We start from the raw sequence: 25,160 nt of genomic DNA on the forward strand, positions 1-25,160 counted from the left end.
TATCCTGAGTTGGAAGGTACTCAAAAGGTCCACTGAGTCCAACCCCTGGCTCCACACAGCATCACAGAAAATCAGACCCTATGTCTGAGAGCGTTGTCCAGACGCTCCTTGAACTCCAGCACTTGGGGTTATTCCCACTGCCCTGGGCAGCCTGTTCCGTGCCCATTGCCCTCTGGTGCTTTGCTTCTTCTACCAAATCCTTCTACATAACCAAATTTGCATTCCCAGTGGCAATTGGACCCACACATTCTGTTCCTTTGGGCCTGTCAACCCCTATCCTCACCAGACTATGCAGATCCTGATGTGGCTTCTAATGGGACAGATGTGTTACACTATGCCCTTCTGGCAGAGGGCAATGAGCAGCACCACAGCTTGAATGTTCCTCCTTGCTTAGCACACTGCCTAAATAAAGTGGGAACTGCTTAAACATTACTTATTCTTTCTAAATTTGTTCTTGGAAACAGCTAAAAAATCCTACCTAAGGCATGTGTGGCAAATTTCAGCTTGAGCAATTCTGTGTAGCAGTAAACTGCTGAAAACAGGTCTAATGGCAAATATTAAGCAACATTAGCCACAGGCAGTTTTACTAGCTCCAACAGTGATATGTGGTATTTTTTCCATAAATACTGCATTGAAGCACTGTATTTCTTTCTGCTAGCAGCAAAACCCAAAGCTAACTTTTTGTATGCACAACCCTAATTGAAAGCAAAGTAAGTTAAATGGATTCTGAGCAGCGCTAATAATAGCTGGTAGTTATTTCGCAGTAAAAAATACTGATATTTTCTCAGTTTTTAATAACTATGTTTTCCTGCTGTTTGTGATAGTGAGAAACTTCTAGTAACAGCGTAGCATTTCCCATGCAATCATTCAGCAGGCCTCAAATGAGTCATATATAAAAACATGCCAAACAAAATCACTGAAATGTAATTGTGCTGCAGAGAAACAGATATAAAGGGGGTTGACTTTAATTTCCCTTTGGTGACTTTGCCTCAGTCTCACTCCTTGTGAAACTGTTCTGCAAGTGTTTCAACTCAATCATTTTCACAGTGGAAATGGGCAAATGGAAAGAGAGCGGTAATGATGGACGGTATTGATTTCTAGGGAATATATCACACTAATTTATCCTCTTTTAGCTTTATCATTTATAAAGATAGTTTGTAATTCTGTTGAGTTTATCATCTAATTTTTTTTTATTTTTTTTTTTATTTTTTAATTATGTCTACCAATATCATGTGTTTTGGATGAAAGCAGCCTGAATTTGAATGTAAACGTTGTAGGCAAATTGTGGTCAGATACTGAGTTTATCTCAAATTGTTTTGGGAAAGCTAAAGTTCTGTGAAAAATTGCAAGCTGATTCCTCAGCTGACCAATATCCTCACTCCAGAGTCTGGATTAATGGTACACTTCATGTGCCCTTAAATTTTATGAGACTAAAAATCACGAGAGTTTGAAATAGCCTCCTCCTGCTTCTCTCCAAGAACAAAATTGTTAGGTTATGTGTGCAGAAAAAAGCAAGGAAAATATTCCTGTGGCTAAGCCCATAGTGATATGTACCCAGCTGGGGACACTGAGTGACTCTCCAAGAAGTCTCTCTCTCCAGCAGAAGGCCAGAAGTGCTCAAAGACCAGGAGACTAGTGCATAGCCTGCCTGGGGAAGATGCCCATTTTCTGTGATTCAGGAGCTTGTCCTACCAGAATCACTATCCTCTGGGATATTCAAATATTTGAGCTCTGGAACAAGCTGCCCAGAGAGGCTAAGGAGTCTCCTTCTTTGGACATATTCAAGACCCATCTGGATGCTTACCTGTGTGACCTGCTTTAGGGAACCTGCCTTAGGTGGGTGTTTGGTTTAGGTCGGTTCAGCTCAGAACTGTATTTCTCTGCTCTATTCAGAATCACTGTTTTGTTCAGAAGTCCAATGAACTGACTGTGTTCTGATGAGCCCAGACCACAGAGGAGAATGAAGACTTACACAGCTCCCCTGTAGTAAAACGCTGATGGAAAAAAAAACAGCTTTTTATACCAAAATCGTTCTTACAGAACTTGCCCATGCAATTCTAATTAGAAGTAGGAAAATTGTAATGAAACAAAACCATGAATATTTTAAAAACAATAGACTCTTGGTGAAGTATTTCAGTTTGATTCTTCTCATTTCTTCCCTCCCTTCAGCCTTTTGCCAGTACTGTTTAGGGGACTCTGAAATGCACAAATGGTGGTTTCCCCACCAAGCATTGGCTTTGACTTCCCCTCAGCCAGCTGTGGTCAGAAAAGATGCCAGGCATAAAAGCTCCTACTGGCAGAACAATCTGTGAAGTCTTGCCAGGACAACTAGATGTACCCCTTACCACTCCATAGCCTCTGGCATGAATTTCTAGTGAATCGCTGCTGCCCAAGTAATCCTAAATGGTAGCTGACACCTAAAAGATATACAAAAGATTTCAGTTCAGTGACAATGACATATCTTTGCACCTAACCTTGTCTACCATCTCCACGGTAGATGCTATGCAGTATGGCTGAAGTTTGCAGTCATGATCAAATGTCATTTTCATAGGTGATATCAGTCTTTAAGTATACAAACATCTCATAGAACAGATAGCTGCCTCCAGAAATTTGTTAATGTGGCTGAATATAATAGGTGCCCAACTTCCACTTAAATTATCCAAGTTAGGCACTTAGCCTGCCTAGTCATTTTGAAACACATTGCTCAATATGCATTTACACAGACAGATGTCTAGCTACCTTTAAAACTTTCTCCATTAAAGCATAAATCTCCATACAACCTCCTGAACTTTGTTTGTGCTAGGACTAACTCCTGATGGATATATAGGCATCTCCATGCTCCCTTCACCCTCTGAAATCTACATGGAATTATACAGGTCTCCTTCTGTAGCTTTCAGAGCCTGAGCTTTTGTGCATAAATCAGTCCCGAAATTGGAGCCTTTTTATTAGACTATCTGGATTTTTCTTCAGTTAAAGGAAGCAGAGTACAAAAATGACTCTGGCATTTGTGACACCAGCAGAAAATTAGCTGGAAAGTACAAAAGCATGTAGTTATAAATAAAGGCAATGAAGAGAGAAGATTCTATTAAGCACTGAAATGATCATGAGCAGTAACAGTTGCTTGCTTTAGGCTCTTTTAACCACATTTTTCCATTCCAGTTCACATCCGTTAATTTAAAGCAAGTGTGCATTTACTCCACTATACTACAGGGTTGGGGTTGTTTTTTTTTTTTTGGTTTAGTTTGGACATTTTCCCTTTTTAAGCTGTAATTGTTGCCATAGTTATCACAAAGACATTTGAAATGCAAAGAATGCTCAGAATTTATTAGTTTGTAGTTCAGTCTGAAACACGCTTAAAAATCTCAAAGCCTATAGACAACAGCCCTTGTAAATGAATGCTTTGCTCAACCACGTTCCATGGGTTTGTTCACAGGGAACCTGCAGGGTGAAGACTGCGCTTGGCATATGAGGACGAGATGCAGGTGGTCAGTATGCAGGGGATGCATTGCTGTGTGCAGGACTCGCAGCATTTGTCCATATGAGTATTGGTTTCTCAACCTGTGAAGGGTTCTCCTGGGCTGCCATGCTGTGGAAAACAATGCACATCTTCCATAGCAACAGGGGAGGGTCTGCAGCTCTGCACCCCTGTTAGCACTGAGAATCATAATATCACAGAACACATTAGGTTGGAAGGGATCCCAAAGATCATATAGCTGCAACACCCTGCCATGGGCAGGGCTGCCCCCCACCAGCTCAGGCTGGCCTTGAGCCCCATCCAACCTGGCCCTGAGCACCTCCAGGGTTGGGTCACCACAGCTTCACTAGGCAGCCACATTAAGAGTATTGCACATTAAGGAGGAAAGGCAGTTAACAGTCTAATGGTTAGCACAAATTCCTGAGAACTTGGACCTGGCTGTCAAAATGGCTACATTTCTATACTGAACAGTCATTGTGCACTGCACACAATCCTGGCAATGGGTAACACATCCAGGACAATTTTTTCCTGTGTTAGTATCTGTACGAGGCCCTTCCTTAGAGAAGTAATGTTTTGACAGTTTTCCATTCAGGGTAGCTTGAAGCTCAGAGAATAATGTAATCAGTCTACGTAGTGGGAAACCAGAGACTTGATGCAGGCATCCAAGATCTCCACTGGCCTTCAGAAACCACCTGGCCTTCCCCCTGCTTAAACAGTAGAATTGAGAAGAAGAGCTTCTCTAGACCACTATAATTTAGGTGCAAGCTTTACTTCATGCATGTCCATCTCTTTTAAGTTCTGGCCTTAATTGATTATCCCAGCTGTCTCTGAGCAGATGCTGCCAGAGGAGCTTTTCTATCCTTCTCTATTCATGTGCTACCAGCCCTGCCCCACAGCCCTTCTTGCTGGCACACATAGGCAACAGAAGGACTCCCATAGCTCTTACCCTGCCATGAGGAGAAAGCCAACTGACACCATGGGCATCCCCAGTTGGACTCCATGCAGCTAGTTCTTCAGCATCATCCTGACTGAGGTCTTTGCTTCTATTTTTTGTTAACAAATAACATTAAGCTGAGAACGCTGGAATCCCTGCTGGGCCTTTTGCTTTTCCAGAACTGCCATACACTGCCTGGCACAGCTGCAGTGAGATTTTTCTGAAACATAAAATCAAGTCAGTGTAGTACGTTCCCATTGGAAATGATCACTGGCAACTAGAAAGTTTAACATTATCCTCTATCCATTATGTAATCTCTTGGCAGAAATGATGCAAACTTATCTCCACCAAATGTATTCGCAGAGAAGGAGATTAACCTTTGCTAATAAATGCTTGTAAATACTCCATAGCATGCCCACGTCTGAAAAGAACAAAGAAAAGGAGAGAAAAAAGGAAAATGTGTGAGAAAAAAGAGGAAAAAAAAATGGGTTTACCAGGATTTCTTACAATTTCAAAATAATGTTCCATGCATGGAACAGAAAGGAAGAAAAGACCAGCCTTTCCCTGATTGTGCACAGCTTTCTGGATGCAGCAACAAAGGAATTACAGCTTTTGTACCAAAGGGTTTGTGCAGGTGATAACTTCAAGATGTGAGCTCAGTGGTCGCCCTATTGGCTTTTCATGTGGTCTTGGCCAAGTCACATAATTCTGTATTTCAGCTTCCTTCATGCTCTAGCAGCAATAACTAAAGTCAGTTGACTTTTGGAACTATGCTTACTCATAGCACAATCTGAAGATTGCTCAATTATTATTATTTTGATTGTTTGGAGAGAAAAATAGAGATAAGTGAGAATCTTCCAACATCCAGTCTTAGACCAAGCTGGCATTAATCAGACTATTAGTGAAGATTCAGTGTGACCTGTGTGAACTGGTGTCCCTTGGGGCTCTGGTGGGTCCTGGTTACCCCATATCTGAGGAGTCATGTGGCTCACAGTGCTGACCTAAACTCAAGAAGAGGCTCTGAGGCACTGGTGGACACATAACTATGGCCAATGAAAGGATTCATACGATCCTTTCCAATTGTAAGGATAAAGACTATAAAATTGAAGCTTTCTAAACTAGCGGAATTTGTGTGTCTGCAGTTTTTTTATGTTGATTTGATTTTCTGCCTCCCAGAAAAGCTTTAGGGAAGCAGCCTGTTTCCCAGAATGAACAGTTCCTACTTTTCTCCTGATTTTCTCTCCCATTGCCTCATCCTATTCCCTACAAAACTTTGTGTTAGCTAATTGGCTTTCTGATGAATCTCTTAAACTTGCATGTTACAACATAAGAATGCTCTTGTCAGAAGAAGCTATAAAAGTAAAAATGTAAATAAGCAGATAAAATTGAAATTATCCAAGCATTGAGCCAACATCAGAAGGGAGAAAAGGAAGCATTAAAATGAACAAAATTCCAAGTCCTTGGACCTAGTGTATGCTGGCTTGATTGAAAACCAAAACCATTAGAAATGTTACAAAATGCTAATAGCAAAACCAGTGGTTTCTTAAATGAACATTTTAGTAAATCACAGTCATTTCATCTGCTCTCATGCATATCAATAGCATGCATTGCCTGAAAATAAAATGCTAAAAGAAATGTGAAGATTCTGTTTACCAAAAAAAGATTTGTTGTGACAATTAAAGTATTTTCGAAATGATGTTTTAAAATATTATCCATCAGCCTAAGCACAGAGGAAGCACACAAATTGGCACTAATTTTCTTCTAGCTTGAAATAAATGGCTCATTTCAGTAAACTGTCTTGAGTAACCTTAGCAAGGGAATTCAAAGAAGCTTCTTGTGTGACTAAGGGGATGGAAAAATCTGGCACTTTAGAAGTCCCTGGGATGCAATAGCTATATATTTCTAATCCAAGTAACTTCATTAGTGCACTTTTGAAAGAACTGTAGCTGATTAAATGAAAATTAATCAGTAGAATTGATTTTGATTTCAGACTATCAGCCCAGACATTGTTAGGAACATTTGACTTATGGACAGATAACTTGCCTGCAATTTGGAAAAGCTGAAGTGCAGAACAGAACAAGACAGTTTGCCTAGAACAACTCTGGAAGGCTTGGCTTAGTTCTGTTTGGTATGACGTTCAGGATTCAGAATATTTTTTCATTTCATTTCATTCCTCCAGATGTGCAATAGTAACATCCCTGGTCTTTCTGCTAAGACACTGGACTGGCAGTTAAGGGAAATTCAGCTCCCAGCCTGCCTATGAGTATCCTTCAGATAAATCCTGCTTGCTAAAGGACTAATTTATTTCTTATTTTTCTTCCCTGCCAATAAAGACATGACCATAACCCTTCCCCACTTAGCCATCATGCCCTGGGATCTTTTCAGATAGTGTGATGATGGACAGCACCATTTCATTAAGGCATAAAGCATTAAATGCTATGAGGACTGGAGTTTTCAATGGATTCAGCACAGACTGGGGCTGGCATTCACTGTTTGCTCACCAGTCTTCTATCTCTACTGTCCTCAGAACCTTGAAGATTGAGCTGGCCTTACTTTATTACTAAAATGGAATTATTCATGTGTGGGAAAGTCTATGCCTGAGAATATTGGTACAGATAACTTGAACACTGATGGCTTACAGTGACAGGCTCTTTTAGAATCAAGTCTACATTGAGGCTGAAACAGCAGGTCCTGCAAAATGCATGACCACATTCCCAAATAATTTCTGAAGAGTGTCTTTTTCATCCCTGGGGTCAAATTCAGTGCTTCATTGACTTCAGTACATTTATTGAAGATACACAAACTATTCCGTGTTATAACCCTATAAGTGGAAGTTTAACTCTGAATCCTTTTACAAACCTAATTCAAAAAGTGATTTCAGTGGAGCTACACCAACAACTAGAAAACAGAGCAAGGAGACTGGGCCCTTTGATTTATCATAAAAAGGCCAATAAACAGAGCCTTGTGAACTGTGTAAGTGAGCCCAATAAAAGTGCTGCTGTGCTGAACACTGGTAAAGCGTAGGAAAGATAACCGTGATACAGTGCAGACATCTCTGCTGTGCAAGTCTTGCTGCAGTATAATTTATATTTTAGCAATATAAAAATATATTTAACCAAGTTGACAAAAAAAAAAAAAAAGGTTATGAAGGAATGCTATGTTGCGTTTCAACTCTCATTCAATTGAGCATTTGCTTCTGCGAGTCACTCCCAAGTGCTTAATAAAAGAGAAAACTGCTTTTGTCTAACCTTTGTTCTTTTTTTTCCCTACCCACTCTACTTTCTTCTTCTAGACTGACAGAGTGATTTTTTTAATAGGAATTGATTTGTTTCATCCATGATGAAAGGCTGCTTTGAAGACACTGGCACATATTTGACAACCACAGAAAACATCCCAGTTTCCTGAAAGTCTGTTGTCATTCCCTCGGTTCTTTTCCCAATGCTTTCTTACAAATGTGGATAACTCAAGTATCTTACTCAAACATGAGAGTTATGGATTTAGATTGATCTTAATTTTCTGTATACCAGAATTTCTTCCATTGTGCTTGCTGCTCTGCTGGGCTGTGTCCTCTCACACTGACCTCAGCGTGCTTCAGCTCCATTAGAAACAGCCCGTCACACACAGAATTCATTGCCCAAATCTTTGTACAGCCTTATCAGCTGCTAGTTGAGAGCAGTCATTCACCTAAGGCAGTCTCGCAACCCAAGATCTACTGGGCAAGTTTGATTGACCAGTCATTTCTCTACATGATTCTGAATATCATATTGACCTTAGAAGTAAAACTCTTTCTTTTAACGCTTTTTTTTATATTATGATTGCTATTCACTTTTAGTTCAAAATGGCTCATTGCTTCTGGTAGGAAATTGCTTTATCACAGCAACAACCCAAAATATCCCAAAGTAATGCACAAATTCAGTCTGCTACCCTTCTTTGCCAACAGGAGCCAACAAAGCACCACTGTCAGAAAGCAGCATGCGTGAATCATCTGTAGCAAAGCCTACATTCCAAATTTCAGGGAACATTAGTACCAATGACCTGCAGTGCTTTTCTAAGTGGACTCAACCATAGGCATGTACAGTTTTGCAGTGTTTATCTGAAGGCTGTAGGTGACCTTCCATGCTTTCAAAGCATCAAGCAGGCAAAGCAATAAAAACTTTGTCGGCCTAGACAGACTGACGTGAACTTAACCCAGTAAATCCCTTTATGATGCATGGTCCACAAAGATATAACAGGTGACATTTTTGTCTCAGAAATTTGTTTCTAAATACACACACTGATCTGCATTGTCTGGACCAACAAAAGACTAAAATTAAATTACAGGCAATTTAGTAATTCCCATTCTCTAACCCTCCAAACATAACAAAAAACAAAACAAAAAAAAAAAAAAAGAAATCAGGAAAAAGGTCAGGACATTTACACAAATAATTTCATAAATATCAAACATTGTATTTGTGCTTGGCAAACACCTAAGTACAATGGAGTAGGTATGTTTGCATGCTAAACAAAATTCCTATCTGTTCTTAGGGTCCAGAGAGAATACAGGAACTGTGCACTGTTGACAAAAGAATGAAAGAATTAAAGAATACAATGAACACATCTAAAGCAAGAAATGAGGTTGTCACGGCGTTGACTTAGATTTACCTATGCCCGTGACAGGGGACACACCCACGCCCCCCCCCGGGCCCGGAAAGGAGGGGGAAAAGGGGAGTGGGATAAAACAGTGGACAATCTCAAGGAGGAAAAACTTATTTTACTAAATATTGATATCGAAATACAAGATAACACAATATAATATAATTAAGGCTAACAAAATCGAACGAAACAGAGAGAGAGAGTCTCCGAAAACCGAGGAGGCCTACTGTGAACTCTAGGCGACACGGCTGCGAACGCTTCCCACTCTCTCGAGAAGTTCGAGAGAAGAGGAGGCACTCCAGCCTGGAAAGAGATTATATAGAGTCCTGGTCCCGTGACTTATTGTTACTCCTGTTGTTCTCTGGATATGTAGTCTTCTTTTGTGGGACTGGCACATTCAATCAGACAGTAAATCTCATACTTGACAGATGCTATTTGATGATGGAAAGCCACTATCGACTTAGTCAAAATTACAAAATTAACAAAACCATGACATTCCACCCTATTCACATTAATACTCATGGTTGGAATATTATACATATATATAAGCATTATAATAGCACGTTGTAAAAATCTGGTGATAGCTAAATAGTGAATCTCGCATGAATAATAACTAATGGTAAAATCTATATAACGTTAAATACACAGTACACATGGCAAGAAAATAATATAAGTATCATATAAATATAATTATATAACAGTTAATATATAACTCATGATAAACCCAATGTAAGTTATCATACCCCCATAAATAACACTATTGAATAGCATTAACTTATTGAAACTGCACTCACGAGCATATGCAAACTAGTCCTTGCCACAGTGTATACCTCACACACATTCATCTTCATGCCCATTGACCAAGTGCACCCCAGTCCGCTGGGCTCAGGACCACAGTTCCACGGAATAAGGTCTTGCCTTGTCGAGATGGACGCGCACACAGCCTTTCCCACACCACTCCGCTTCATTAGATGTACATAACAACAGGACCATACATCCTCTCTCACCTACAGTCTGATGAGGGAGAGCTAGGATTGGACTAGCCGACGCATCAGCATCTGAAGATCCATGTCTCGTATTGACCAACCAAGTGGACTTTCTGCACCGATTCTTTCGTACTCGTTCCTAAACAGCAGCACATCTCACCACTAAACCTTTAAGAATCAACAAAGACACACAGTCAGAACTACACAAGTTCAAACGAGAATAAATAGGCGGCCTTGAAAAAATAAAACACCCATCCACAGTGCTTAGAATATGCTTACACCACCCATGCTTCTACAACAGCTAGTAATATATCACAAAACACCAGTCATATCGTCTTTCAACATAGAAATTTCCAGAAGCTCGGTAGCCTAGCATACGCGCCGCCACTCATGTCACCTAAATCTACAATCATGATGACGTTTGAGCCCAGAGTTATAGAGGAACTTCTGAAATGTGTACCCATTATCAGATTCAATTCTTTTGGGGTGCCATGTCGCCACAAGACTTGTTTCTTCAGAACCTTATGATGGCCCGAAAACTGTTCGGAGTCGAGTTGCATAGGGACGGTACATGCGAATGTTTACAGATAGCCCACCCCGCTCCCCCGCCGCTCTCGCCTCTACAACAATGAAGTGAGAATATGAATAGACACTTACACTGCGAGGGATCGTGACGCAGAGGAGTGGACTCCGTAAAGTCAACTGCCAGACAGAACCCTCCCCAACCACCCTATTTAAATAGCATCTCTTTGGGACCATACCGCCCTAACGCCTCCCAGGCAAGAGGTTGTCGATCGCTCTGGCTGTGGTCATTAAATGTATGGGCAGCGAAAGTGTCTCAACACATCACCTCGAACTAAATCTGATCCCGCAACAGTGCCGCCGTCAATCCAGGGTAGGAAAGTCCAACGCATACGGTTCCCATCTGGCCCAACTTTATAGATGATTGCGCTCTCTTCACCCTCTGAATGGCCATGAGAGGTTCATGAACGCCAATACTAGAAATAATTACACGCCATAGTTCTGTCAGTCCAATCATTTGAGCCCACTACGAAATTTTGGCCAAGCTTATTATGCTAGCACCTGATGGATTGTTCCTGTTAGCTCATATAACAGCTCAGCCCGAATATTGGCACCAACCTGTGCGAATCTACAAATAGACGCAGCCGTTACAACATATTACTTATCGATTCAGGGAAGCGAGGCAATGAGTCCCACATAGTTCGAGCGGCCCAACGATGAGTCTGGTCGCGCCATCACCAGTTAGGCAAGTGTTAATTTTGTGCCCGAGCCGGCTGTAACTCAACACCCAATAAGCGAGTTTGGGACCGACCAGGCCATGGAGGTCCAGATGAAATAAAGGAGCTACGATGCATTAGGCCACCTCCTTCTCCACGCTCTCAGGCACTCAGGCTCTGAGAGGCAAGCTGGACCTGGCTGGGTTACCTGCGTGCGAGAATAGCGTTGGGTGCGTCACTTACATCCGAAGATCTGATCTGCTGAAAGCGAATGGTCGGTTGGGGCTACCACAGCAGCTTTCGCAGTTTCGCAAGTTAGCTCCTCCGTCTGACACATGCGACATATCGGATCTTAGCTTAAAGAACTAGGCCAAAGCTAATTCTACTTTTCCGAGTTTTCTGGTTGAGCTTGCGTAATGTGGCCTCATAGAGTGACGAGGTGCTCCGACTCTTCTAGACCGTGACTCAGTTCTAACATTGTGGTGTGATGTTCCGACCACTCTTTTAATTCTTGCGCAGGACACAGTCTCATGCCATATTTTACTCTCAGGCCGCCTTCCTGGCGTGGACCGAAGTGACGACGGATGTCATACGACAATATAAGCGACTCGCTCGCTCGTAAAGTACAGCAGTGAGGTCCACTTCGCGTCCCAGCATGACACTGCAGGTTTAAGTGATGTACGTGGCGGCAGGCAAAGGTGGCACTGTGGTCACTTGGATGAACAATCCATCCCAGAGTCAGCTTCCAAGTCTAGGTGCAGTCGGAGGGGGCAGGGCGCACGGGGATGGTACGACAGACCGGCGTCACCATGGCAAGAAACACCTATGAATCGGTCCCGCATGAAGAACGAGCTGTAAGATGGATCAGATCTTCAAGATCACAGGATGCACATACTATCGGCGGCGACAAGCAGGCCCCGAAGTAGCCCACCCAATCATAACAAGACGGAGCCAGATGTCCGCTGTCTCACGTCTGGAGCGTGTAGCATCAACTTCTTCAGAACCCGCTCTATAGTCATCCCCTGCCAGAATGCCCAGGTGGGTCGGGAAAGTTCCTCGACGGTAACTATTCTCTAGGCATCAGTTTGACTACACACACATCCCAAGTGGATGGACGCTTATGGCTGTCAATCCTCCAAAGCCAGACCCTAGGTATAAGAAGAGAAAATGATTTGGTCTGTTCAACAAGGCTCCACTGTACCAGCATCACAAGGACTAAGGACTGGCCCCAGGGCTACAGACACAGCGAGCGTTAATCTCTATGCTCTCTAATCTGCTGTCGAACAAGACTTGCTGCTAGCTCAGACACATCAAACAAAACACGACCAGCGACCCCAATCAGGGCGCCAGCCAGAAAGAATCAGTTTTCTTAGCCGCGTTAGCTCGATAAAAGGGGGTGTCACATGAGAGCTTCCGTAGTCTTGGAATGTGCATCCTTGCCAAAATCTCGACACTGCGACGGCAGGAAAGATTTGTTGTCTCATTCTTGGCTAGTTGGTGAGACGCACTGGCCAGTGGTATTTTGTCGCACTCAGATGGTCTGCTGCGGCATGTTGTACGAGTCCAGTCCTGGGCCACTTATCAGACCTGAAGGGAACTTGAGAATATTTCCTGGGAGTTCGCTTTACTTCTCTGCCTTGCGGCGGTAAGTAAGAAGCACAAAGAGATCCACGCTTAAGTACGAAGTGCCCTGGCACGTCTATTGCGGTGCTCTGGGCCTGTCTGAATGGGGTTAAGAAAACTCGGGGTCGTTCCGGCACGTGTGGGACTCGGAAACAAAGGCGCAGAACCGAGGTGCGACGGCAATGTCGATGCAAATGAATTACTTGCAGCGTGGTTGCGAGGAGCCACCCGAGAGCCGCTGGTTCGCGGAGTGGACGAGTGTTGAGACGGGAACCATTGGAAATTATGGGCGTCTCACGCGCAGCGCTGTGTGGAGCTCTGTGCCTGGCAACGGACAAACGCGAGGGTGATCACACGTAGAGTTAGGCTGAGGATGGCGCTCGCGAGAGGTAGCAGAGGGCTGAAAGCGTGTGGGGCTGCTTAGCGGTGCGTGTGTGGGAGATGAGCAAGCGACAGTATATGAGACGAAGTGGAGCAGGCGGATTGGAACTGGTGGCGTGTGCGCGCTGGTGTCATGCGGCGGCCAGTACCAGTGTGGTGGGGCTGCTTGGTGAGTGGTGACGCGTGCTGTGGGTGGGAGCGTGGTTCACATACATGGTCGGCATCGGCAGGAGCGGGCGCTGTCAAGGAGTGAGGGCCGATTGTGACCTCATTGCGAGGCAAACCGTAGTCATGACTGCAGTACCCGTCCATCTGGTCCGTTTATGGACATCCTTACCGCAACGGGCTATGGGGCTGTTAAAAAAGGCACGGTTGAGCGTGAGTTTATTACTGAATCACTCCTCGAATTCTCCAAACTGGGGAAAAGTCCAAAACTCACAAATGATGCGAGGAGAGATGAAGGAAGCAATCACCTCGTTTGGGGCGATACTGTCGTCTGTGCACTGTCTGTGTACAATCCGACCAGTGAAAACACCGGCCAGGGTACCTGCTCGCTATTCTAGCTCGTAGCAGGCCACGACAGACGACGGGATCATCTGACCAGCGCGGCGACAGGCAACCAGACTCGGCATGTTATGTTGTCTATCTACAAGCAGCCGCATAAGTCCAAACGGCAACCGCATCGAATACCCCTGCCACCTAGGGATATCTTGAAATGCCCCTATATTGAGGTATCAATACCAAGTATACATTGGAGCCCTGGGCGTACAATAGGATGTTTTTGCCAGTCTTTGCCGAAGTGAGCCTTACTTTCGAGCCATCCAGCACAAGTCCATTCGTGAGGGCAACCAGGTTCATGCACGCCCCACAAATATGAGATTTGCTTCTTGCTACCTTTTCATGATGCCACGGGGCAATTAGGGTGCCCTAAGTGCACCGAGATCACACGCAGCGACCTTATATCCTGTTAGCTTCTTTGATCCCCATGTGCCAAAGGCCATCGAATCACACCAGTCCCACATTAAACTTCTCATTATCCCTTTTCCACTCCATGGCCTCGAAGGCAAGGGCCGGCATTAAATGGGCTTACCTGACTGTGAACCACTAGACGTAGGCAGCAAACCTCACTGTGGTGTTTGGTATGTTAGTTAGTGTCTTTACAGCCGCGTGCGTCGTGATCGCACCCGTAGGCGAGCCGGGGCCTCGAACTCAGTGCGCAACGTTGGTAATGTGTCCATATCCTTCCGCAAGACGGATCACGTACAGGTAAGACGACCAGACGGCGATTGTAACGTACGGCCAGGCAGACACGACTCGTGACAAAGCAGGCCAGACTGGCACTAAGTCTCGGGCACCGCATGCACGATGCTGACAAATCTTCGGTACTGCTCTGATGTCTCTATGCTCGAGGTGAGGACGGCGTAGGTTGCGTTTAACAGTGAGACTTTTTGATGATGCAGGTTGGGAGGGAGAGACTCACGGATACAATAGCTGCTGATGCAGAATCTTCAATATAGAACGCGTGGTGGGCCTCGTTAACGGAGGAATCCTGACCTTCAATTCTTCAGGTTGTTCTGATACTATACTGATACGAACCGCCGGGACATCATTAGCCGTAGATTTGGTGATGAGAGAGAAGAAATTTCTTGCTGATCTTCTATACTACATCCGGTCTCTCTCGTATGGCACAGTCTGGAAAAGCGGATGGCAGGGAAAAACACCTCGCGGCAATAGCAGTTGGGCAGACGAGCTGCTTAGATCGCAAGATGGGTTTGAGAGCAGTGGTATAAGAAATCGGAAGCGAGCGCTCGGAACAGACTGGTAAGGGGCCATCTGTCACGAACTCCTTTAGGTCTATTGAGTGTAGTGTCAGGGGATGACTGTGCAATTTCTCTCTGGTCGCTGCTACTCTCGTGGAAGTTGGTTTGTACAGCTCGCCGAATTCGGGATTACGTCTCGAGGCAATGGAAGGCGAACTCTCCACTCTTCAGTCAGGGGTACTGTAGTAGTCGGCTGTGGATGCGGGGGCTGAGTAACCAGGAACATGTTCGACGTCGGATGCGGCCGACGTATGCCCTCAGATGTGCGAACGTGCCATACCACGTTTGAATTAGAGGGACGTGGGAGATGCAGGACAGTGATATGGTCCAACGTATCAGGATATTTGACGGCAGTAGTCAAAGCAGGGTTCAGTCCTCCCCTTATATGGGGCAGACCTGTGTCTCTCAGCGGTGGCTTCAGTTGAGGGAACGGAGGCGGTCCGCGAGCATCTAGAACGGGAAGAGTAAGCAAAGCTCACAGGTGTCCGAAACATCTGCTAAAGTCCCGTGGCTGGCGGGTCACCGGATGCATCATTGAGCCACAATGGTTGTGTCCTGGAGTTGCAGGCGTTTAGCTTAGTTTATCTCGAAATAAGCATAAAGGCAAATTAACAGAGAGCATTGGAAGAAGAGTGACTTGATGGATGAGGCCAGGGATTCAATCGTAGCTAGACTAGGCTGTCTCGGAGCCCATTTGGAAAGTGCTCCCGGGACTGCGAAGATTTACGTCAGCAAGAGCCGCTACTTACATGACCTATACTTGGCAACGCAGGTTTCAGCAGACTCTTTCTGACCAGCATATTAGAGATTTCGAGTCCAGCTTCAGGCAACCCAAGAGGCGCAGTACAGAACACCATAGCGATAGAATCTTTTCCACTCCGTCATTGCCATCAGTCATCGAATCAAATTCACAAGATGCACCCTACTTGGACACATCCTGCATCTAATGCCTTATAGCTTTTTTTCCACAAACGAGAGCACCGCAGCACCCAGACAGGAAAGGGCGATGCCGTCTCTTATATTGCTCCCGATGCCCCCCACGCGAAACCACAATGCCAGACAACGACACACCGACAAAACGGCACATGGGTTATCTGCTGCCCCCCCCTGTGCTTCGCCTTCTTTTCTTCTGACGCAATGTGGACACCCGTTTCCATTTTCTTGCCTTTCCACAGGGGGAAACTGGATATTGCTATTGATGCCTCCTGTGGACTGATCAGAATTACTTGGGCTTGAATCTCAGATCCGAGAAACTTCTCTCTCATCCAGAATAGCTGATAAAAGCAACCAGGTATGCATAAGCCAACCCCCACAATAAGGATTTCACCTCCTAGACTCTCTGACCAAATAGCTCACTGTTAAATTTTCTTAGGTAACCCTTTAGGTGCTCAAGAGGTAGAAATCCCATGAAACTGCGGGGTCCCCATGGGCTTCTTAAGTTTTCCTAAACCTTTCCATATTCCCTGCCAGTCATCATTTCTCGGTTTGGAGCGAACCTTCCGACAGTAACACGAATGATAGGAAAACATATATGCAAATGCATTTGATTAGTGGATAAATGATGCAGTATGACCCTATTCTCAGTTATTGACAAAGCGTGTGGAAATCTGGAGAGGTACACCTAAAATAAAAGGCGTTTTTTTAGCCGTGTACAATGAATTTAACAGGTTGAGTGTTTGTAAAATTGCCCTGTTACCATCATGGGATGCAGTATTTTGTCAAATTTTCCATCTGGGGAATTACGCTCGCCTCGCTCGCTCTCCAATGCATCTTAGGGTTGTACGATTGCCGAAATCTTCTGCACCACTACACATCTCGAACAAGTACCAGAGCAGTGTCTCCATCAGTATTCCACTTATGGTAGGCTATATATACTCGCACAATTCCACAACACCAAATTTATTTGGTGGGGCCCAATAGTATATAGGCTGACCAAATACTGTTAAGAAGATTCATAATGCTGTGTCAATCCTTAAAACAGAGCAGCAACTCGGGAGAAGAGTCGATCATAAGCTGGCAGGCTACTCGTAAGTCGAGCTAAGCTAGCTTTCGCTCTAAGGGCGCAGAAGAATCCCTTTGTTATATATCATACACAAAAGTCGAGAAATGCAACACAAGCAACACACACAACACATAGCCACACCAACCATGCCAAACAAAACCCAACAAACCAAAAGCAAGCACCAACCAAAGCAACAGATAGACAGTGCTGAGAACATGAATGCGAGCCCTTAATGTTTGACATCTTGTCTGGTATTCAACGGTCACGTTCTCCGTGAGAGCGACGGAACAGATAACACTCCGAACACTCCCGTAACGAAGCTCTTTAAAAGAAAAGAGAGAGTTGTTCTAAAGCTACAAAGCTGCTATCGCCCGCATTCTCCACCAAAAAACTCTGTCAGGGTGTACGTTTAGGTTTACCATATAGCCGTGGACAGGGGAAGCCACCCCACGCCCCCCCCCCCGGGGCCCGGAATGGAGGGGGGAAAAGGGGAGGGCGAGGTGGGATAAGAACTATGTGACATCGTAAGGAGGCAAAAACATATGATTTTTACTAAATATTGATATCTGAAATACAAGATAACACAACTAATATCTAATATACTAGGACTGACAACAAGAAATCGACACACGACACAGATGACGAGAGAGTTCGTCCGAAAAACACGAGAGGTCCTACCATTGTGACATTCTAGCCGGACACGGCTGGTAAGACGATCCCCACTCTCTTGAGAAGTTCAGAGAGAAGGAGGAGGCAATCTCAGCTAAAGGGAATCGAGAGTTCTATCAGCAGATATCTGGTCCCCGTGACTTAATTGTTACTTCCTGTTGTTCTCTGGGACTTATGTAGTCTTTTTTGTGGACTGCACATTCAACAGAAGTATCCATACTTGACATGATGTTATGATGTGGAATACTGATAGCAAAATTACAAAATTACAAAACCATGACAGAGGTTTATGTGTGAAAGTCAAAGCCATGGTCTTGCCCTTTTGAAGAAATTGAATTTAAAGATAAAAATACAATCTGAGTTCACACTGAGAATTCAGTAGGTTTCTACACACACAGGGACCTGCTTACATAAAATCCAGTGAGAAACATGAACACAGAATAATTGGAATTGTGGATTTCTATTCTTAGCTGTGAGTCACTAATACTGAAGGAAATCAATGCAGAGCAATTTCATCGTGATTTTTTCTGCTGAAGGCTGAAAAGGGGAGAATAATCTCTTTTTATTAGGTGCGCAACTCTTAAAAACACCATTGTGATGGTGTACATTCAGAAGTACTCTAACTTTGAGCAAGTGTTCTTCCGATTACTTCAAAAGAGTTTTCAAAATCCCAACAGAAAGCCACTGTCGAATTGTAGAGGTTTCACTGCACATGGCACCAGTAAAAGCTTGTGAACTAACAGCCTCCATGCTCTCTTGAACAAGATACATTTGCCCTAGATGTTGTCTCTACTTTCAAAAGAATTGATAAGAAAATAACCTAATAGTTTCACTGTACTCTGAGCTCTTTCTCTCCAATGCAGGCATGTCAATAGTTCTCCCCTCCACACATCAAGTGCTAGCAGAGGAGGAATCAGCAGACATGGTTTGCTGGCTTGGCAGCCTTCCCTCAGCCTACCAACACCATACCATCAGACTGTCGAGCTTCTGGTGGTTCTTCTGGCTCCTCCTATCTCTCCAAATGGGTCTTGTCACTGGGATCTATGAATGCAGGTCCTCAGTCTCCCAAGGGATTTGCCAGTAGAGAACGTTCATCTGTATCACCAAGGGGTACTCACAAAGACCCACACATTAGTAATGAGCAAGGCTCTAGCAGATGACTTCCTTTGACAGCTTTTGAAAATATCTGACTTTCTTGGTGGCTTTTTTTTTTCCCCTATCTTTATTAACTTTACCTTATAATTAGGTTCCATGAAGATGCATCTCCTCATTTTACTTAAAAGGTTCATCGACCCTCTGGCATGCTGTTATAACCCAGCAACCTGAGAGTACAGTAATTAGGACATTATAAAGCATCAAGTTGATCTGTGCATTTCTCATTCAGAGGAAGAGACGTGTTCTGTGTTGCAAAGAGAACTGGCTGAAGCAAGACAAGACCAAAGTGAAGGAAAAGATTAATATTTTAGAAAAGAAAGAGCAGATTATTCATAGGAAGAAGAGGTTGACTGGAGCATCACACTTTGAGAACAGATAAGGGTAGCACTGAATTTGCTTCAAGAACATACTAGGAGTAGAAGGTAAGAAAACAAAACAAAACAAAACAAAAAAACAAAAAACAAAAAATGAAAACAAGGAAAATAGAGGAGAGAGAGAAAGGAAACATTTATTCTATGACTTTTGTTACACATTCCTACTGCACAGGACTGACCATAGCATATGTAATATGAAATTAATGTAATAAGAAATTAATCAAGAATCAACTCTTGTCACATTCTGCTCCTTCTGTGACCCATGATGTGAATGTGGAGCTGAACTGCCTTCACTACATCCATATAGTCATGTAATTCCACAAGGATATTCATGCAGATTCAATAGGCGCAACACAACCATCAGTAGCGATCACAGCACCCTTCCTAAAATTCTTTCCTCATGAAGACAACTGGCTCATTTTGTTCTTATTTATTATTGCATTGTTTTTCAGCCAATAAAAGAAGTAGAATGTGTCAAAATCTCTGACAACACCAGACACCAAACAGAGATGAAACTGCACATACAAGATGGTGCTATACATCACTGTGAGTACAAAGATTTCAAGTACTTGTTTCAGACCCAAAAGTAATAGTTTATAAGCTACGTCCTTGGCTTTTTAACCAATATACTGTTGCCATCAACAATAGTACACCGATCCCTCTCCACCTACTAATATAAGGCACAACATACTAAATCACGTGTATCATGCTCAGATCTGTGGCAAAGTGAAAAAACTATACCTAATTGTATCAATGGAAAATGCAGTCCATTTAAATGCTAGATTTAAGGACAAGATTGTTAACAGTACGGAGATATCTTTAAAATCCTTTGGATCATCTTGGATTATCTCTTCAGCTTTTCCTCTTACATCACTTTTAATTTCCTTGACAATTAATCCTCTTGTACAGAAAGTTTTGAACAAACACTTTAATTTTTGAATTTTATAAGTGCTTTATGGCATGAATTAATTTCCACGATATCCATTTTCCCTTGTGTGTCTTTAGCAATTAAGCTCTGCAATTAAATTACGTAATGGAACCCACAAAATGCCCCTCATTTTATAACACAGTTGCAAGTTATAAAACCCACGCACTATTCTTATTTATTTATGTATTCATTTTCTAGCAATCCTGATCGTCTCCTTCAGCATCAGTTATTTATCCTTGTAACTGCCTCATAAAAAAATAGGTGATATTCGTCTCGCTTGTAAATCCCGAATAAGTGTTGTTAACAATTACAGTTTACCAAACCGTTTCTTCAGGAGACACCTGTAAGTTCATCAATGAAATAAAGTGCGCCTTAAAGTCTAGTGCTATTCCTATTCATCAAAGCTTTTCCACTTTGTGGAAACAGGCACATTTTGAAAACATGTGTGTCTGGGGAATTCAGCTTGCTGCAACAGCAGAAACATTTTTCTTGCCAGCAGAGTTATATAGCCACATGAGGAGGGGAAGAGGACAGGAAGGGAGAGAAGGGGAGAGAAGGGGGGAGGAGAGGAGGGGAGGAGGAGGAGAGGAGGAGGAGAGGAGAGGAGAGGAGAGGAGAGGAGAGTAGAGAGAGGAGAGGAGAGGAGAGGAGAGGAGAGGAGAGGAGAGGAGAGGAGAGGAGATTCAAATTATCATCTTTATCAAGCGGGCTTTCTTTTTCTGTGTGGTAAGAACAACTTTCTCTCTAGATGGTAATCACAAGATCTATGTAAATGTGGGATGATAATTTTGCATTTGCCTATAGTGAAGCTCATACTAAGATAAACCTCAAAAGAAACATTCCAGACAAAGGCGATGTTTTTATGGATCCCAGGTTCTGCGCTCTCTCTCCATCAGGTTGCTACGTAGTCTTTCCACAGTCAGCGTAAGAACTCAGTTTGCAGTGAAAAAAGGCTCCCAGGAAGCTTTAGAAAAGTCTTCCTAATTAAAAATTATGCAATGTGATACATTTTCTCTGTTTAGATCATTGTCTAGTTCAGATCTGATCCCTAACCACTGCAAAATCTAAAACATAGTAGAGCCTATAGGAACCAATCCCTGTCTAAGCTGACAGAAAAGACTGGGAAACACCTGCAGAGGAATGAGGGCATTTGGAAGCATGTCAGAAGGATTAAATAAGGAAGAAGAGAACTGTGGGTCTTTGAAGAAGATAGCAGAAAGAAGAAAGGAACAGACTGAAGAAGATAACATAAATAATGTTTCAAAGCTGGAAGTGTCATAATCAGGTCAAAAGGCAAAAAAGATGGCTTTACCGATTTTTGTGTGTGTAGCCTGAAGGAGATCAGAGAGCATGTCGGTACTGCGGACAGGGAAGGATGTTAAGGGGTATGGAAAAGGAGATTTAAAATTGTTTCAGTCCAAGTTTTCCTACTGCAGCACTCAGAGTTTCAGTGTTTTTTCCTTACATCAGAGCATCATCATAAAAATATAAACAATATTCACAATTATTTCTGCTCCTCCTTTTTCTTCCAAACCTGCATTTCACAGTAATAAGTCATTTGTGGTGGTCAAAAAGACTACAGCTGTATTTATAATGATGAACAGTCAGTCCATTTAAACAGCAGGTGCAACAAAAAGGCTTGAGTTTCTATTTTCTGTTAGCATTGCCAGCAAACATAATCTGCACTAGTTTAGGAACATCCCATTATGTCTGCCTGTGTATAGGGAAAGAGAGGAGAAAAAGAAGAATCTCATATGAATCTCTTTTAGTTGAGGAGTTGTGCAAGCTGTATTGCTTCTAACTCAAGTTGGTTTCCTAGTGTTTTCTCTTTAATCATTTATCTCTCCAAATATACACATATTAGGAGAATGAAAGAACACATCTATTCAAATGGTGTAGAAAACAAAAATTCAGGCTGCCTTCAGAAATTTGTGTTGATGGACACAGAACTGGAGCAAAATCTTTCGGAGCCACCCTGGCACATAAACTCTCTGACTCAAAAGCAACTGGTGTCTGTAATGAACAATTATTTTTTGTATGGACTGGCCACTGCTAAGGACAAAACTTGAGATTAGCTAGTGGGCCTTGCAAGCATTTGCTGGCAACAGAGAAACACTAACTCCAGTGTCCTTGGTTCCTCCAGATTAGGGGTTTTCTGCATTGTCTGCATGTCCCTTTCCAGTCTTTGCCGTTCACCCTCTCACTGCTTTCCTAGTAGCTCTTCTTCAGTTCCTCCTTGTACACCCACAATGGCCCTGATCCCTGCCTGCACTGCTCCAGTACTTAGTCTTATCTGCTTTGTAACTTTGCTCTCAGCCCTTTCCACCGGAGCACTGTTTTCTCACCTCCTGGGTCCCCACCCTAATTTGTACCCCAGGTTTCCACCCTGTTTTTTTCCCATAGACTTCTCTGCACTGACATCAGGTGCCTGCATGCTCTGCTGTGCTTGCTGAGTTCTAGCAGGGAAAGCAATGGGAAAACTAGAGGTCCATCTCTTCTTGAGAACTATTCTCATACACATATTATCATTCATATTTTCATGGGAAGGAAGGAAGGAAGGAAGGAAGGAAGGAAGGAAGGAAGGAAGGAAGGAAGAAAAGGAAGTAAGGAACGAGAAGGAAGGAAGGAAGGAAGGAAGAAGGAAGGAAGAGCGAAGCGAAGGAAGGAGAAAGGAAGAAGAAGAAGGAAAGGAAGGAAGAAGGAAGAAGGCAAGGAATGAAGGAAGAGGAAGGAAGAAGAAGGAAGGGAAGTCAAGGAAAGGGAAGGAAAGGAAGGAAGTAAGGAAGGAATGAAAGAAGGGGAAAGGAAGAAGGAAGGAAGGAAGGAAGGAAGGAAGGAAGGAAAGAGAAGATGGTAAGGAGAATGAGGAGGAGAAGGAGGGAAGGAGGGAAGGAGGGAAGGAGGGAAGGAGGGAAGGAGGGAAGGAAGGAAAGTTCAACTGGAGCCCTACTATAATTGAAATTCACTCTGCAGCAAACTCTCTGCAGCAGCTCACTCTTGAGTGAGCTTTTTCAAGAACTCTGTGGTCAGTAGTAAAGCATGTTTACGGGCTCTGACCACAGATGAATTTAATGATAGGTGATTTTATTTTTAAAAAGGAGGAAATATGAACTTCCGTTTGTTTGGAATGCCTACAGTCCCACTTCTGGGAGCCAGCACAGCCATACCAAATATATCACTGTCACTGTTTGAAACACAGCCTCAAATTTATGGCAGGCTCAGAGCCCTGAAATAAACATATAACAAACAGTTCTGGGAGTAATAGAAGCAACAAAACCTGATTTATTATGGATGAATTATGGTTGAATTTGCTAACAAACTAAGCTCTGAGTAATGCTTTTCCCTCAGTTGAGACAGACAGAACACTTTTTTCACATGTGGCCAGCCTGGTGCAATTAGGGATGAGGTCATCAGCCTGTCCTTTACTGGCGTCCCTGTTTTATCCAGTTAGTTCTAAACTTCAAACCTGTGAGAAAATAGTGTGCCTAAGTCCTGCAGTTCTATGTCAAATTCAGCAAACTAGTTTGTAAGTTACTGGAGGAGATATATGCCTATATGTATTCTCTTCACACAGAGAACAGTGGGAACAATGAATCGTAGAGCAATTGCAGGAAAGTGGAGATTTTTTTCACCATTTTCCAAGCACTGACATGCTTTTTGCTTTTTGAGCAATATCAATCATATCTACTGACTTTTCAGATCATACCTGAGCTATTTTTAGGTCACAGAAATATGATATTTATATTGTAACATGAGGGATCTTCACGTACCCCAGTGAGAAATAGCCATTTGTAGAAGAATATGTCAAAGCCAGTCACATGTAGATGATGCTACTGCTAATATATGTTTATCCAGCAGAGGCACACATACTAAGCTGTGTGGTACTCACACACTGGGAGCTTTTGGGTCAAGCAATGGAAGGCCTTTCAACTTTGTTTCTTCTTTGTTTCTTGAATATCTTAGCAAGATTATCCAGTATAAAAAATACTGACATCTCTGAAATGATTTCTCCAGATCCCAGGAGCTGCATGCAAAATAATGGTATATTCCCAGAAGTAAAATTTACACTGTAGGGAACAAATGATTCTGGAACTCAGTGACAATGAAGACAGAGACTTCCTAATGAGAAGTACTAGAATGTGAAAATTACTATGGATATAGGCAATGAAAACAAAGAACTAATAAGGCAGATGGAATAACCTCAGAATGCTGAATAACCTATAGCACAGCACCCTTTATATCCTTCAGAAATGCCAGCAGTTCTTTGAGTAGACGTGATCATGTAATATACCTACTGATATTATACCATCCAGTATGAAAAAACATTTCAGTCCTCTATTCTTACTAGGTATCCACCAATATATGTTTGAACACCTGTTCTGTTCTACCTTGTCCTGCCCTATCCCATCCTTATCCTATTCTAATTCTATCATAATTGTCATTTTATATTTTTTAAAATAAAATTCAAGATAATTTCACAAAGTATAAAGCAGGTTCTTACACTTTTGGAACTACAAGTGGGCAGATGTCAAATACGGAACCAGAGGAGTGTCCAGAGGAGGGTCACGAAGATGATCAGAGGGCTGGAACACGTCCTCTACGAAAAAAAAAAGGTTAAGGGAGTTGGAATTGTTCAGTCTGGAGAAGAGAAGGATCCAGGCATCCCCTCAAACATTCTTAGGGCTCGAAAATTATTCCACCCACAGTTATTTTAAATGTTGAGTGTGCTGACCTTTAAAAATCAACAACACTTTGTGGATTTTCCCTTAACTTGCCCCACAGTGACAACTGTGATAATGTTTGGTGGAATACCAATATTTTGGACCACAGGCTCGGTAAACAATTGTTCCAATAGCTTCTTATTTACACTCAGATTCCCCTTCAAGTATGGACCACTATTGTGGGAAGTGCAAGATGTTAGTTGTGAGACTGGTTCTGGCACA

General features: G+C 43.0%; 1 long non-coding RNA gene across 1 annotated transcript in view; it reads right to left on the reverse strand.

Annotated features, from left to right (window-relative positions):
* LOC107324988 overlaps positions 1-24,810 on the reverse strand; it is a 183,359-nt gene extending 158,549 nt beyond the window's left edge. Inside the window, exon 1 of the long non-coding RNA XR_001559598.2 lies at positions 24,719-24,810. This is a non-coding gene — a long non-coding RNA (uncharacterized LOC107324988). The remainder of the gene's footprint in view (positions 1-24,718) is intronic.
* Positions 24,811-25,160: the final 350 nt, after the last annotated feature.

The sequence above is a fragment of the Coturnix japonica genome, chromosome 1 (genome assembly GCF_001577835.2).
Source record: "Coturnix japonica isolate 7356 chromosome 1, Coturnix japonica 2.1, whole genome shotgun sequence".
NCBI classification, from domain to species: domain Eukaryota; kingdom Metazoa; phylum Chordata; class Aves; order Galliformes; family Phasianidae; genus Coturnix; species Coturnix japonica.